The sequence below is a fragment of the Struthio camelus genome, chromosome 3 (assembly GCF_040807025.1).
Source record: "Struthio camelus isolate bStrCam1 chromosome 3, bStrCam1.hap1, whole genome shotgun sequence".
NCBI classification, from domain to species: domain Eukaryota; kingdom Metazoa; phylum Chordata; class Aves; order Struthioniformes; family Struthionidae; genus Struthio; species Struthio camelus.
In genome coordinates, this window is record NC_090944.1 from 108,629,598 (window position 1) to 108,646,446 (window position 16,849).

General features: G+C 39.4%; 1 protein-coding gene across 1 annotated transcript in view; it reads right to left on the reverse strand.

Annotated features, from left to right (window-relative positions):
* The window catches only part of SOCS5 (suppressor of cytokine signaling 5), a 101,963-nt gene that overhangs the window by 81,676 nt on the left and 3,438 nt on the right, over nt 1-16,849 (reverse strand). The gene's annotated exons all lie outside the window — the stretch shown is intronic.

A 16,849-nucleotide genomic window follows, 5' to 3' on the forward strand; every position in this document is an offset into this window, starting at 1 on the left:
GTGCCAGGCCACACTGGGCTGGGTTGTGCCATACCAGACCTTGCTGTGCTGTGCTGCGCCAGGCTGTGCCATACTGGGTCATGCTGGGCCCCTGCTGACAGCCCCCACGATCTGACTAACAGGATGGGGGGAGATCTCCCCCAAGGCAGGACAGGCTGTGCTCCAGGCTGAGGCATCTACAGGACAGCATGGTCCTTTCCCAGCTGCAGGTAAGCCCATCTAGCTGGCTCTGCACCACTCTTACTTCTGTTGTGTTTTGCTCGCCTACTGGTAGACAACTATGTCTCCCCTCGGTTTGCATCCTCCTGATTTCCTGGTAGAAATTGTCATCTGTAATGGGAAATTAATTGTTCAGCTCATCAATGTTTGGATTTTCCTGGCTCAAATCACTACAAATAAATGGAGTCATGCTTCACCCAGTAAGGTCTGTACCTTCTGAAGGAACATTTTGACAAGACTTTGTCTAAAGAGATCTTTTCCCCCAAAAAGATAGAATACTAGTCAACAAGGAGATGCATTCCCAAAACTTGAGCTAACTGGATTCTTATCTGCCTACTCCCTTGCTAGCCAAGTTGCTGTGAACAGAAGTCCCTTTCCCCTGTCAGGTCCTAAAACTACAAACATGCTGTTCTGACAGGGTTATGGAGGAGGGCTCTCAGGGCCTCCTCCTGGGTCAGTCCTAATGTTAGGACAGCACGGGGTCTGTCTCTGAGCCTCTGTTCATTCTGCTCTCCTGCTGTCTATTTGCAGAAAGCAATGCTCTGGTCTCTGACTAGAGACAGCCGTTACACCTCGTTTAATTGTGCAATTACCCAAAATTGTCTTTGCAACAGCTAGTCCATGACAGTAATATCATTATATATCTTCCTTTTGGATTTGGCTTCTAAATTCCTTGTTATGTTCATACTTCTTCTAAACATGTCTCTAGCGTGGGGATTGAGAAGGGTGCTGAGCGGGAATGGCCAACTTACAGCTTACGAGATGTACCTCAAAAATGCTCATGCACATGATCATGCATGCTACGCTATGCATAGCTCATGTCAAGGCTCTGCGCGTGGTGTGCACCCAGCTGTCCCGGCACAGGGGCTGTTGCAGAGCCAGCTGCAGAAGGGAGAGAGCCAAATGGGGCTGCCGGTGCCAATGTCTTGGGGTCACTCCGGGGCTCAGCAGGACACTCAGGCCAGCTACATCCCCATCCTGCAAAGAGGTAGGGGAGCCCCTGGGCACTAACTGTCATTTCCTAACTATGAACTACTTCAGGAGCTTCTCTGCCCATGGGCTCCTGAGGTATGCAAAAAATGCCTTACAGATCTCAGAGGTAGATTTTAGTATGTGTCTCCCAAGGTCAGGAAAGATAGACATTCAGGATACAAAGGGTGCAGCCCAGATGCTTGCTGATTTCTTCTTTTCTCAGCAGCCCCATATTCCTAGTTCTTGGGAGATCATTTTTACTTAATGAGGTGTCCTGTTGCTATAATGAACTATTTGAACTGATGGGTCTGCCCTGTTAGACGTATGTATAAGGTGTCTTTTTAATGGAAAGGTTGTTTCTTTTTTAAAATAGGAAGAGATCTTGCTTCCAGAACTGCCCAGAGCTTGTATTCCTTTTCCTCCATTTTTAATAACAAGAATGATAAATAATCTGAAATTTACTCCCACAGATTACATTTGTATGATCTAATATCTTCTTCGTATTCCTTTAGAAATCCATTATATGCATTATTACTTCTACTGTTGGTCTTTTTAGCTTTTCAGCGCTGAATACGCACAAAACAGTAGGTTAGAAAGCCCCATAATTTCTTTTGTTGAAAGCATGCCAAGGATAATCATTTTAGTAGGGTTTTTATGAGACAGTCAAGACAAGGCCAACTAGAAGAGCTATCTCTATGCAAAGAGAAAGATCAGAAGTAGTTACAAACTTATTTGTCATTAATGAAATGAAAATAAAAACAAACAGCCACATAAACTGACTGCTTTGTTTATAACTTCTGTTCTGAGAATCCTTTCAAGAGCCATCTTTTAACATGCTTCCCCTTCAATTATGTACAATAATTTGATACTAAAAACAAAGGAAAGGTCTCGAAAGCCTTTACACATATGCACTATGTTGGTTCACACGGAGTTTGCTTGGGCTAACATGGAGAAAGTGACACTCATGCCTAACTGCTCACTGAAGCAGGTCGTACATCAGTTCAGACAGTAGTCATGGACCACGCTCTTGACACCAAGAAGAGTATCTAGGAGCAATTGAAAAAAAAAAAAAACATTCAGCAGGTGATGAGAAGAGAGATTTGTGGTGCTTATCCCTTGCACTCAGTCTGATTCTGTCTTCCCTTTTTGTCCCTGAGTTGATCTGGCATTTTCCTCTGTTTTCCTCTGGCAAGCTGCACGGTCCTTTGGTGTGTTTGAGACTATGATGACAGTGTAACATTGTTAATAGCTGTTAAATGCATTTTTAGGCAGCAGGGCAGCAATGACTTAAGGAAGGATTTAAATGAAGAAAAAGGCAGACAAGCTGTGGGGAAGAAGTTATGTACAAAAGAAAGTTACACGATGGAAAACGTGAAACTTGCTTTACTCACAAAATCTGCTTAAATAAATTGCCTCTTCTTCTGCTCAGCTTCTCTTAATCCCGGAAAACTTCCTTCCTCTGAAATAAATGCTCACTCTTTTTTCATGGCTTTCTGGCCTGCCATCTTTTGTTTGTGTGACTGAAAGTAATGAGTTATCCAGTGCTTTTGCCATGATTCTCATTTCATTCAGGGATCATGACTCCTCTGTGTCATTTGGATTTTCCTTTCATCATAATTCAAATGTCTGGCATAAGGTTTCTCTAGTGCTGCAGTGTGCATGGGAGACCTTGTTTCTCATCCCCTCATCTCAGCACTCTCACTACCCAAAAACATAGGGTTCTAGCTTGATTTTACAAAAGCTTTTTCTGTGTAACAGATCCACATCATTTGACAAAATACTGAAAAATGACTTTAAGAGTATTTAAAGACTCTGCATTTACAAGGGCATGTCACTGTGCCTTGATTTGCGATCACTAAAGCAAATATCCTTAAACCTGGAAAAAACCTTAATCCTAGAAATATGTCACATTGTGACTAGGACTGAAATTTGACAGAATTCAAACTTGGTCAAATCTCAGTAAAATTTAGATCCAGGTGGATGGTTCCAGGCTGGAAATGCACCCAAGTTAAAGAATCTGAACCCATTTGAATCCACTCTTTCTTGAATGAACACAAAGAGGAAAGGGCAAGTTTGAATACCTCTTATTAGAACTATTGATTCTTCAGAATAATCTTATATGTTAACTGCAGGTTTCTTCAGCTCAGAACACATTAAAGCTTTTTTAAAGATTTGGAATGCATGCCTGCATTTCCCATTAGACAAATTTCTCTTTGGGTTTTTGGGCTGTACAGCTCATTTTTTGCCATACCACCTTATGGTAAAGTGCTATCCTTTCAGAGCAGAACTTTCTATAGGTCAATTTTTTCCTTTCCATTGAAAGCTCATCTCTGTCAGTTCAGGTATACTCATCAGTGATGCTGCCTTTGATGAAGGTCATGATGAAACGATGTTTGTCAAGGATACTGACATGCTATCCCTTTATAAGCACCACTTAGTACTCTTCTTTGACAAGTTAGCTATTCTCTGGCTACTTTATGGCAAAGGTGTGTTTTTTCAGAGTCTTGGATGTCGTGCTGAATCAAATGAAATAAAAGGGGAGATAATAGTAAAGGGAAAAAGGAGGAAAAACTACTACTGTGGTACTGCTGTTAACGCCCATCAAAGTAAAACAGAATATCAAATACTCATTCTTAAAAGGGATACATAAAACAATAATCTATTAGGTGGGTAGTTTATGGAGCATGAAATGGGAATTCATGGGTAAAGCAGTGCAGAGCTGGTTGCTGCAGATATCCATCAAAAGTGATTAAGACTTACATATTAAGACTTATATCTATTTCTACAGCTAGATAGCTGAAAGCTGACGGTCAACAAATTTAATTGAAATTTTACATTCACAGCTTAATCTTGAAATTCTTCTGCAGCTGAAACTCCCACTGCAGTCATTTGTTAAAGTGGCATTTAAATAAACCAGTGGAACTTTTTCTCTCCTGTGGAATATCCTTTTTTTTTCCTTCTGCCATACACTTTGTCTGTACAAGTGCTGCTTACTTAAAGCCTTCTCTTTTTATACGCCCAGTACTTATTCCAGGCTAACCCTTGTCAGTTTGTATAATTTGGAATGTGCAAGGATAGGTCTGCCTGCTTTCCTCCTTACCATACATACATAAACTGTGCCTCAAAGTAGACCGATCTAATAATTTAAATCACTATTTTAATTATGATTTAATTCAGTTTTAATTGTGATTTAATTCAGCAAATGGAAATTCTTGACTTGAGTAGTTGATTTTATCTTGTTTTCCCTTTCTATGTTTTTGTTACCTCTCTAAAAAAGTTTGATTCTCATTAATTGGCAATCTTTAAGATGCGTTGATTTACAGCAAAAAGCCTCTGCATTAAATTGTGTCTTCTTTTTGCTAATCAGTATGTACATTCTCTACATATACAAGCACTTATTCAGCATAACATGTATTTATTCAGATTTCTAATGTTTATATTTTGTTAGAAAAAGGTTAATTGATTTCTTAGAGCTGATTGCTTTTTTATTCATGATTAGTGTTAAGCTACATTTAGATGGAAACTGGAATTCAGCTGTAATACAAATATCCAGAATTTTAAAGTTGTGTTTTCTTAGTTAAATAAAACCAGGTTAAATTCCTAGATATAGGTATTAAAAGGTTTGTCAAAACAAAATTTTTATTTAAAATCTCATCTTATCTTCATTAACTGAATGCTTGTTCCCAGGCCTTCAAAATGTGAACAAAGATTTTTATTCTGAAACTGGGGAGAAGCACAAGTGTTGACTGTGTTTTCCGCTCCAAAGCAGTTTCTCAGCTGCTTAGCATCTCAGCTATAAAGTGTCCCTCAACGTGTACTGTCTACCTCTACAATTAACATGCTTTGTGCGTCTGACTTTCTGAGGACCTTTTCAGAATTTCCAATGCAGTATTAAATTTCCTATTGGTATTAACAGGAAAACATGCAGGCTTGAAGACTACAGTTTGAGAGCTCAGTGTTTTTACAGTTTCTGATTTGTACTTACACTGCTGTGACCATGGACAGCCCCATAGACTGGGCATGGAAATCCTCTTCAGCCCTTACTTTATTTAGACTTCACCTTTCCTTCCAGGATCATTCCCACCAATCATTCAGCATTTACGCTCTTTCTATTTTCAGATACATACTGAAAATTTACCAAGAAAGAAAGTGGTCACCCCACGCAAACTCACAAAGTAGCTACGCATATATTCACAATCAAGTAGTCTGTGGAGTGCTATAGTAAAGGTGCAAGAGGCAAGTCTGATTTTCAGAACAAAGACTAAGTGGTGATGCAACCACTCAAAGGGATGGATTGGCAGCCAGGACTGAAGGCTTGATACTGCAGTAATGCTGTGCTACCTCTGAGCCACGAGGAAGCGGCAGATAGCTCTGCCGTACCTGTTCTCCTAACCTGGGCAAAGCCCTGCAGGGAGCAGCTGTCAGGGGCATGGGCGGAAATCCCCCTCCACCCCAAGTCCTGGGGATACCTTCTCCCTTTCACAGTAGGCACGTGTCTTTTACAGACAACAGGAACAGCGCAGACAAACTGGCTGCGGTTTGTTCAAATCAACAGCAAGATGATGATCGTGATCTCAAAAGATTTTTTCCAATATGGAAGTAGGGTTTATATATTACGATTTTTATATGGTTTATATAGTTATCTGCAGCTTTTTCGTGGCAAGACTCTTCCGTGTCTTGGAAATACTGTCATTTCTGACACCATTTCCCAATCAGATTTCTTGGAAGCCAGCACACAAAACTCTGGCCATCATCTACAGGCAGGGAGGGGGTGGCAGGAGAGTGCTCTCTGTGAGAGGCACTTAACTGAGGAGTTGGCTCTTCACCCTGAACAGAAATAACCTCATAGACATGCTGCAAATATTTTCCTATTGCCCAGACTTCTAAGTGGAGAGGTACTTGACAGGAAGCTAAGGTCTGTATGAAGGGTATTTTCTGTTATCTGTTCAGTAAAAAGCTAACCACCAAGTGCACATCTTACTGGCAGCTACCAATGACCCTGATGGGCATCTGCCTACTTTGCTAGATTAGTTTGTAAGGTATCAAGCAACGAAGATGCCCCACACATTTGAAAAAAAAAATGATCCACAAACCATAGAGCCAATTTTAATTAAATGTTTGTCAGTGACCCTCCTATATTGCTGCTGTATTCTGAACTGCAGCCCACTGTGATATTGGAGCTTGCTTTATATTTGTGATAGTAAGGCTGATAATCCACTGAAAAGAGATCATACCAGTTAAATATGATCTCTTTGTTTTGGTTGACAGTTATCTCACAGGAAAAGCAGTGTTTTTCATATGCTGACTGTTGAAGATTGTAAATATATTTATAAACTACATGGATTAAAATAAGTGGGTGCTGATGCAACTCCAGCCTGAAAAGGACTGGACTTGGGAGGGTTGCAAGTGGTTTCAGCCACAGCTGAACCACGTGATGTGAGGTATGTACTTCACTGGCTTATGCTAATGGAAGCACAGGTCCCTAATGCCTTCTTTAAATGCACCCTAAAACCTCCATAACATTCAGATAATATAGACTGTAATAGCAGCTGAATATTAAAAAAAAAAAAAACACAAAAAAATTTTAAAAGAGAATTCTACAAAGAAAAATACAGTAATGACAAGTAATGTCTAAGATCTTACAAATACATCTGGGTCTCAAAACTCTTTTAATCAAATTATATATTGTGGTGTACGATCATTTATATTCCTTAATAGCCAGGATAACGGTCTTTTAAGTGCTCAGACTATTTGAGTCACAGTGAAATATTTTTAATTCAGGAAAACACATTTATTTCTCCTGTAGCATTTTTCCACATAATTGTTGAAATTTACAGTCAAAGACTGCAAGGTTTGTATCCTTTATTACAAGATACCACTGTTCTAATAACTGTATTTTAAACAAATGAGGTGCTAAACTAAGAAAATGCAGGTATGCACTTCCAAGTATGCAAGCATGTTGAATTCAATTCAGGCTGCTGATTTACTTGAAGTCAGGCATATCCCTGAACTGCAATCTTCAGTGCGACTGGCTGATATCGTCTATGAGTCAGGTAAGAAACATGAAGTTAAAGCAGCATAGCTCTAACTGTACAGAGGGCCATGCATCTCATTTTTTCTGATCTCACTAGATACATAAGGTACGTACAGCACAATGTGTAAACTAAGCCCAAGGCACAGTATTTACAATCAACAGAAGTATCGGCACCACAGGACAGAAGATGTAGGAGGCGTTCAGGAAGTGTTCCCCTCTTCTGCAAGAATTAGGTAAATGTTCAGTGCAGAGGCCATCCCTGATAGCCAGCTAAGGAGGGACGCAATCTTCATGGTCTGGGGAAACTTAGTTCTAGAGGAGAAGAGACCTTTTGTTAATTTTTGTATAATCTACAGACTGTCAGAAACACAAAATATCTGGTCCCTAGATAAAGAGCAGACCTCAGGGCTTTAGAGCTGCCAGTCCAGACTCTTCACAAGCTCTAACACCTTGGAAAGACAGTAACAGTAAGGAAACGCCTCTATCACAGGAGCTCATTTAGTTACTTGGTGCTAGGATGTGAGGGACTGTTTCTGGGGTGCAGTAGGACCATCTCAGCTTCCTCTGCAAGGAGTATTGACAGGAGCAATAGGGTTCGTAATATGCTATTTTTCTTCCTCTAACTCAAGAGCAGCTTACCAGACTGCTTTTACAACTGCTGAAGCTCTGAAACCTGCTGGAGTGCCCATGCAGAAGCACTATAAGTAATTCCTTATTTTCAATCACAGTGCCTGCTGTGAAAAAGTCAAGAACAGCTACGTTATCCCAATGTGTGAGACATCACCGTCATCTCCCTTTGGGCAAGGTGAAATTTTGAGGTGCGTTCCAAAGCCGATTCAGGTAATGACGCAGATAACGGGACCACGGTGAAGTCCTTTACAGCTCCCTCCGCAAAAGAGACACTGCTGTTCCAGTGCTTCGCTGTCAGGCTGACTCATATGCAGGGGGATCGACAGCCTTGAGGTGGGCACTGCAGCTCTCCTGCACAAAAGCCTGTGTGTTGTTGGGGGCAGAAGTATGAGATCCTCAGAAAGCAACAAGCTAAACAAAAAGCTACCTAAGCTGAGTCCAAGCCTTATTCCTCAAAGGTTATCACAGTATCTAACTACCAAGATGAAGAAGGGGATTTATTTTCAGTTAGAGTTGCAGCCATGAACTCCATTCTAGAAATAAAAGGATCTAATTATTCTTATGGGAAAGAAGAATACACAGTGAGCGCTACAGGGGTTTACTCATTAACTGAAACATATCTAAATATGGACTATTGGAAAATAGCAGTTAATTTCAGAGGTGTTCTCAGATGTTACTCCCGCAAATTTTTATCCAGACATGTAAGATTGTAGAGTATTAAACTAGGGTTGAACATGTAACAAATCACTTTGTGGACACATGAGCTGCCTGGTACTGCTCAGAGCTGATGAACAGCAAGGCAGTCACCATCCTCATGCTTGGAATCTTATTAAAAAATCCAAAATCCAGGAAGAATTTCTCACTCTGATCAAGAATTAAATAGAAATAGCTTCTGAATCACAGTCTGATGGTACTAACAGGAAAAACAATTGCCAGAAACTGATAACCATATGTGGTATGTTTAGGGAATCCTTCTATGAGAAGCAGCTATTTCACAGCTTTGTTTTCACTTCTCATTAGCACCTTACAGTCTCCTAAAAGTCTTGCTAAAGGCAAGTATTTAAGCTATAGTTACCCAAATGAAAAGAGACGAGGTGTTTTCTCACGGTTCACAGTATAACATCACTGTAACATTTTATTAGCTGGAGTCTAAAATGACCTACTCATCCTCTCTCAAGCAATCAAAAGCAAACCAACTCATCCCACGTGACAACTAACCAAGCCTACAGAAGACATACTTAACCCCAGTTTTGCAAAGATATTCAGACATTAACCAGATTTCAGTGAATGCTAGATGACTACGCACCCTTAAGGATTCCAGACCCTAATCTTTGCTATTGAAGATTCTGTCCTGCTTCGAAGGATACTGTGGGTTACCTTTCCAAGGGCGCTTTAGGGGAAAAAAAAACAGGTCTCCTCAGTCAGTGTTTCCCCAGTGCAACAGCCAGAAGAGACAGGACTGATGTAATCTGCTTCTACACTGTCCTCTATTCTTTCCAGCTGGCAAAATTAAGGTGCATGCTAAAATTTCCAGAGGGTATAGCAAGACAGGACTGCCACAGTGCCTGAGGAACTGCTGTCTGGTAAGCTGCCATTTGGAAATCAAAGCCCACTGGAGAAATCACAAGGCAATTACTTGCCCATTTCTCAAAGTTACTAGTAGAAATTTGGTTAAGTGGACTACAATGAAATATGGGTGAGTGGATGTGCAGAGCCGTTCTCCAGAACTGGTCCTTTCCTCAGCATGCATGTTTCCACATCTTGAAATTAGGACTCTCAAATACATACAGTTTTTATGTGGGCCTTCTGCAGAATCCAAAGAAGAGAGGATGAAACTGTATTTGTTTAGCCCTCTGGTCCAAAAACATGCTTTAATCCTTTTCCTTAAGCTGAAGCAATTTCCTAGGATACATTTGCAAAGGGTTGCATTATATCACAGTACATCAGGAGTGTACTGTCAACCTGTTTCAACACAGGCTGAATGCTCAGTCACTAGCTACCAGGCTAATTCATGCCCCAAAAGTAACTCATTTATTGCTAGATGGAAATTCCAGCTCAGCAGAAATCTTGTTTGCCACTTTTGGAGAAAACCAACAATGTGACACCAGAATTTTTCTTAAGCTGTCTGGGATCAAGTAGTCTTTCCAGATCCTAATGCACAGGGAAAAGATCAATTGCTACTGTATCACCATCTATCTCCTAACGGCAAACTGAATTTTTGGAAATAATCCTGCAGTGGCCAGACAGCAATTCTAAACTAGACAGAACGTGTTTCCAGGACATGATAAATACAAATAATAACAGGCCGCATTTTGTCCTGTATTCGTGATGTGCAGTACCTTCCCACACAGTTTGATATAAGTACCCTTTCTCAAGGAAAACATGCAATGCTAATTAGGTTCCTAACCACCTTTAAATATCTGGGCTTTTGAACCAAACTGGGAACACCATTTGGAGAAAAAGGTACTATTTTACATCAGGCCAAGTGGTAGAATTTGACTGTTAATCTGAATTTGAATTAAAAGTTTAACTTCCATAAATGATTTTTTTTCCTGTCAGATTACTGATTGATTTTAAAACCTACTCTTTCTTCAGCACTCTCAGTTGTAACATTTTTATAAATATTATATTTTTCACACAAAAACCTACTTTAAGATACAGTTGCGCATTCCTTAATACATTGTAATGCTGTTTACCCATCTTTTTGATAAAACACTGTCCTACAACAACCTGCAGTGTGCCTTAATCTTTGGTAGAATAAGAGACTATATCATAACCCATAGGCGTCCAAACAAAAGCAAGTTAAATTGATAAATACTGTTTTGTACATGTAACGGTCAATAAACATAGTCACATATTTCTTACCTAACTTTATTCAAAAATACAAATTGAACAATTATAAAGAGAAGAAAATGTTTATAAAGAAAATGTTTATATGAATGAAGAGCTGTATAACTTGAAGTATTCAGTACTTGTGCTAAAACTTATGTACACGCACATGTGCATATGCAGACGCACAAAATGTCACAGAAAAATTGCTTGACTGGACTGCCAGGAAAAACAAACACACACAAACGTTTTTCCTATAAAAACTGTGCTAAAAGCTATTTGGTCACTGAATTTGCTAATTCCTTCATTAAACAGTCTGTCGTGCCAAACTCTCAACTTAGCCTGTCCTGGTCACACAGTTATCAAAAATACTATACACCACAAGGCCACACAGAGACAAGCCATCTCCTAGTAGCATACATATGCCCCAATTTTTTAAATGAGTTCTAACCCTAACCCGATACCAGCTCCCTTGGTAGCCTTGGACAAATCAGCTGAACGCTTCTTCTTTATCTACCTCGCATGCTGTTGTGACGAAAAATATGTACTTATAAAGGGCTCAATGACAGAAGTACCTACGTGGGTACTACACACTTTTATTGTTGCTAGTATTACAATTTCCTCCCTCAATCTGAGCACTGATTTTTCATTACTAATATAAAGACAGGAATAAAGCTGGAACAGATGGTACTTTATGGCAGAGCAGTCTTTATAAAACTGCATTTCACATCTAGCATGTGACAGGTGCTCTTGTCAAAATCTGGGTAACCCATATACTCACATCCAAACAATCTTTATTATCTTTTCATATTTAGTCTAACATATGAACAAACTTTTAATTATTTTCTGGAATAAATTTAACAACCCTTTGAAAAATTGTTCCAGGCACCCAGTTCCCACGCCTTTGAAAAAAATATATCTTCATATAATCCTTTACAGAATAAAAAGGCATGGAGGTTCCAAGTGATTTTACATCCTTAGGATCTGAATGATCATTTGTTTTGAACTTAGCTGAGATCAATAATTAAAAGCTTTCTCCTTTGTAATGAATGCATGCAACATTCTTTAAAAACATTTTTACACTTGATGTACTGTAATACCTGGTTGACTATTTTTAATTTTTAATTTTTATTATTTTTATTACTCCCTTATTCAAAGTTCAGCAATAATACATTCCTGTAAATTAGGCAGGTGTGGAAGGGTAGTTATAACACAAAATCTGGATGGAATAAAAAATATGGAGGTGGGTATTATCAGGAAAACCTTAAGAATTCAATTGCTTTCACTATTCTCTACAAAGTTTTCATAAAAGCTTCATAGAGTCACTTATACAGGTCACTATTTGTAATGCTTTAATGTCTGTTGCAGATTATAAATTTGAACACTGATTCCTAGAGCATGAATTCCACTGCCCTTGATAACAGACACATTATTCTTAGCTACTTCTAGACAAGCACCCAGAGCCTTTCTGCTGAGAGTCACCACAACAGCACTACAGGATACTACCCAGAGTGACTGCACCATGCCCCTTCCTTCATTTTCACTGCAGCCCTATCAAATCTACATAGATCTATACTGATCTACATACCTACCCACTCCTTTCCCGTGCAGGCTGGCAAATTCTCGTTGAGAAACGCGCCAGTTTGGTGAACTTCTGCATGCAGATTTTACATGTTCTGATGAGGGTAAGCACAATTAATGCTACTAATATCTAATCATCCAAGCAAGGATCTATTTTAAACATAGAGCAATTAATCTAAATCACTGCTTCAGGCGCTCTGCCAATTCAGGCCGATACCACTGAATTACACAAAATACACCTGACCTTTTAAAGATTTCTGTGAAACTTTATTAGGTAGGGATTACCTAAAAATAAAGAAAGAAAGAAATAGATCTGAGAATCAGTATAAGAACTCTTCCCTTACATCATTTTTGTGTACTTCTCATCCTTTAGGAATGATTTTGCAAGCCATAAAAGGAAGTTAATCATCACGGAAATTGCATGTCACCACTTTTTCCATAAGAAAGAGGTATTTAAGACAGCAGAGTAACGCTTTTGCTTAATCCAATTAGCATTTAGTAATTTTAATGAATAAAAGATGGCCATGGAAGAGGGCTAGATGCCAGCTCCCTGAGAGCAGTGAATGCCTTTCTCCACATACAGTCTCAGTTGCGCTACAGTGTTAGTAAGTAGGAGTAAAAGTATCAGCACAGTAAGGGTCCTCAACAATCTGGGACCTACACAACCTTAAAATTTTTTGCCCTCTATGTCAGCAAAACCAGTAACAGAAAAGTAATGGAGAAATAATTTCCTGACGAATGGCCTGATAATTATATGTTGAAGATGCCTTTAAGACCCACGAGACAGTAGAAAACGGCAGCTGCGAGCTTTGTGCATTTGCACGTGAACTGAAACAGTTAACAACACTAATATTTAATCATCGTAACTGTAATGAAGAAAAAAAAATCTTAACGTTTGTTTTTCCAATGTCTCTTGGCAGACAAGCATATAATGAGTGCATTTACCCTACATGCTTATGCTTTATTTCTGAAAACCACCCTGAACGAATGGCTAACATTGCAGAGTTCAGTTTGCACTTTCAGTTGCAAAGAGAGAGGCAGAAAGGAGGGAGAAGTAGTAGTTTCTAGTGCTTTTCTACCACTAGAAAGCCAATCTGGAAATGCCTGCTTAATTAGGTCGTTATTTGGCTATCATTTTTGTGGTGCCTGAATAATCCACTTGCTATTCACTGCAAATGAATTGCAGTAAGAACAAAAATAATGGTATTTCTGAAGTGTCCTCATGAACCCTGCCAGTAAATCATCTTTACCAGCAATGTCCAAAGGGAGATTATTCCCCTCAGCCCTTCCTTCAGCTTCTGGGTAAGTTTCCAAACAAATTCTTCCAGCTCCCTTTAACCCATCTGTTCCTGTTGCCCTAAACAGGGAGAAGGACGTGCTCATTATCAACAGAGAGTTCATTTTCTGCTGGCGTTAGCCAGACACGAATGAGGAGCACGTGTATACCTCATGTAAGTTTGGCCTTCTAAGCAAACTACCTTTCACCCCTCTGGTGAAAGTCAGTTAAAACATCAGTTTCTGATGAATTTCAGATGATAACTTCTTTCCTAACAGCACAAGCCTGGGAGAAAGAGATGCAGTTCAAAACCAACTGCTTTTCACTTTAAGATACGTTTATAATCCTTGCTGAAAGAAATATTTGGCCGTTTTTTCGAAAGGGCTATCACCACGCCTAAGCAGATTGACCATCCAGTTCTGCTAACAGGGAGAGCAAAAATATTGTTGCTTAATAGCAAATCTCAGCAGTGATAATGGCAATGTCTTCATTCTCTGAGGATATTCAGGGTGAATTTTCTGTCATCGGTATTCAGTTTTGCACCCTGCCATTTCCTTTCTAAACCAGCGATCTGTTAAGATACTGTAAGCAAGAGAACCCTGTGATGCTGAAACAGCACTCTGAGATAATATAGTTGTAGCATTCTATTAAATAATTGGTATTATAAGCCAATGGTTGGGCAGCAACATCTTAAAGATCACTCCTGGATTCCCCAGTCTCCAGAGCAAATCACAGAAATGAGTCCCTCTTTAGAACATATACAATTACAGCAGCTGATTTGAAACTGGGCTTTCTGAGAAAAAATTAATGATTTGTCTCTTACCTCCGGAATCTTATTCTCAGTCCACCTCTTTTTGTCACTTCATGCAGCTGTTCAGTTCAATTTAACATTACTTAATTTTTGCATATACCTCTCATTCTTCATCACAGAATAAAAAAGCCACAGCTGTGACTCCCTCTTACTCTGCTAATAGCGGTAGATCTGATTTAGGAGAGTTTCACACAAACATCCATCCATATGCACTACTTCTAGTCCCTGGCTCCCACCTTCTCGCTCTGCTGGGCAGGACTTGAGTTGCACCAGTTCCATGGTTTATCTGGCTAGACCCTAAGCTGGTTCTGTACTGGTTCTGGTAACTTCCCTCCCTGAAGCTTTCTTTTTTGTTTTTAAATCATATCAGTTCACCAATGCAGGTTAAAAAGCAACTATACATGCAGCTGAACTTACCCAGCTAAGAGCAGGTCAGAGGGGCAGGAACAAGTGGCTACTGTGACAGGACAGGAGCCTGCTGGAGCAGATCCGCCACACAAGGAAAAGAAACATGAAACCACGAGCTCATTCTACTAACTAGAGGCATTGCCCTCACACTGAAGACACTGAAAACAAGACTTCTTGATGTGAACAAAAAACGTATCTGCTTTAACTAGTAACGCTAACTGAACGAACTGCTAGCTGCATATGGCTGTGGCGTTAGAAAACTATATTCAAACAAATTCAGAAGCATTATGCCATTAGCTTCAATGCCACGTTTTGAACTCTTAGTACAGAAAGCTTGATGGTACTAATATTCTCACAGTACATTTCCATGTGTACCATGAAAGCCTTTTTTCTGTCTGATCATATCCCTAAGAACTCTTACTTTTGCTTTCTTATTATCTACAAAGTGCTTACTGTCCCTAACTGGGTAACTTGCTCCTTCTCTTGGCTTACTGTCTTCCAAAGAATAACAAATATCTCATGCTGTGGATTCTCTCCCTGGCTGGGAAACATACACTGTTACGTGTTAGGAAAATATAGTGACATGGCTCTTTTGTGTCGCTTCATGTAGCTGTTTAATGCAATTTATCTTTTTTTAAATTTTTGCACATACTTCTTATACTTTCAGAGTATGAGGCACCATTCATTCTTGCCCAAGAACTTGCGACAGTGAGATTGGCAAAGGGTCTTGGCCTAAGTGTCTCTGGGTACAGTGATGCTCAGCAGGTACAGAGAGGGGACAGTAGTGCCATGTTCTGAGGCTGTTGTGGAGATGTACTAATGACAGGAAGTGACACAAGAACAATCAGATAGGTGGAACAGGCTTATAATCTTAAAGCTGGACATCTCTTAATTTTGTAGAAACTTTTGTGCAAGTTTGGGCCATTCTCAAGAAGTTGATATAAGGCATAAAGTTTTTCTTCTTCCAGCAATGAAGGTATAGAATAAGCCTAAGAGGAAAAAAAAAAATATATATATATATATACACACACATATATATATACACACATATATATATATATATATTTCTACAGGTAAAATAGTAAAATAGCCATAGTACCTTGGTAGGGCATTTCCAAATGATTATCCTGGATGGTCCTTTCTCTAGCCTACGCAGCAGTATGAAAGGGATAAAATCACAGTAACACTTGGCAAGGATGGGAAGAGTGTGAGAATGCCCTGAAACAATAAGGACACTTCAGTGGTTCCTGTTAGATTTTCATCTGATTGGCTGCTATATACGTGGGCATTGGCTACCTGAACAGTAATATCTTTTGCATCACAGCTAATGTGCATCACAGTCTTTTCTCTCAATCATCTGCATCAAAATGTTGCTCATACTTGGCTCATTAACTGCTCTAGCCAGTAATCATGCAGAAAAAGCAAGGACAGTATAGGAATTCAGCCATACTGAAGAAAATTCTAATCCAACTAAATTTGGCAGCACAAATCTCTTACATAACTCATGATCTAGAGGACAATCTGATCATCTGCAAATATTAATGTACTGGGAAGAAGACATTAAACAAAAATGGCAATATTCCACTACAGATTTTTTTTTGCTTTTCGTTACGTAATGTCTCTGGAAAGGCAGCAAGCACTAATAAGAAATTCTTAATATCAACATAAAACGCTCTTACACAACGATTCAACCATAATACAGCAATATATAAGCTTAAATGTTAATTCTAAGTACTCGCTTACCAAGATCTCCTTGAACTCTGGCGCAGCTCAGAGGTGCAGGAGAGGGCTTGTGATCTAAATCTAAAACAATGGGTCTCCAAGACAACGCTCTCAGAGGAAATGAGGCTTTTATGAAAGTTGCCTGTTACATCCATAAATTTTACACTGAATCTCTCGTGAGCGTGAAAAGGTTTGAGATCTTCAGATGGAACATCCCAAGCCCATTCAGCGCAAAAATAAACCCTAATACTCATATCCACTATAACAAAAAAAAAAAAAAAGTCAAAACCAAAAACAAACTCTCTCCTTTTTTTTTTCACCTGAGATACAGTCTAACATGCAAAAGCAGCTGCACAGTAACAGAATA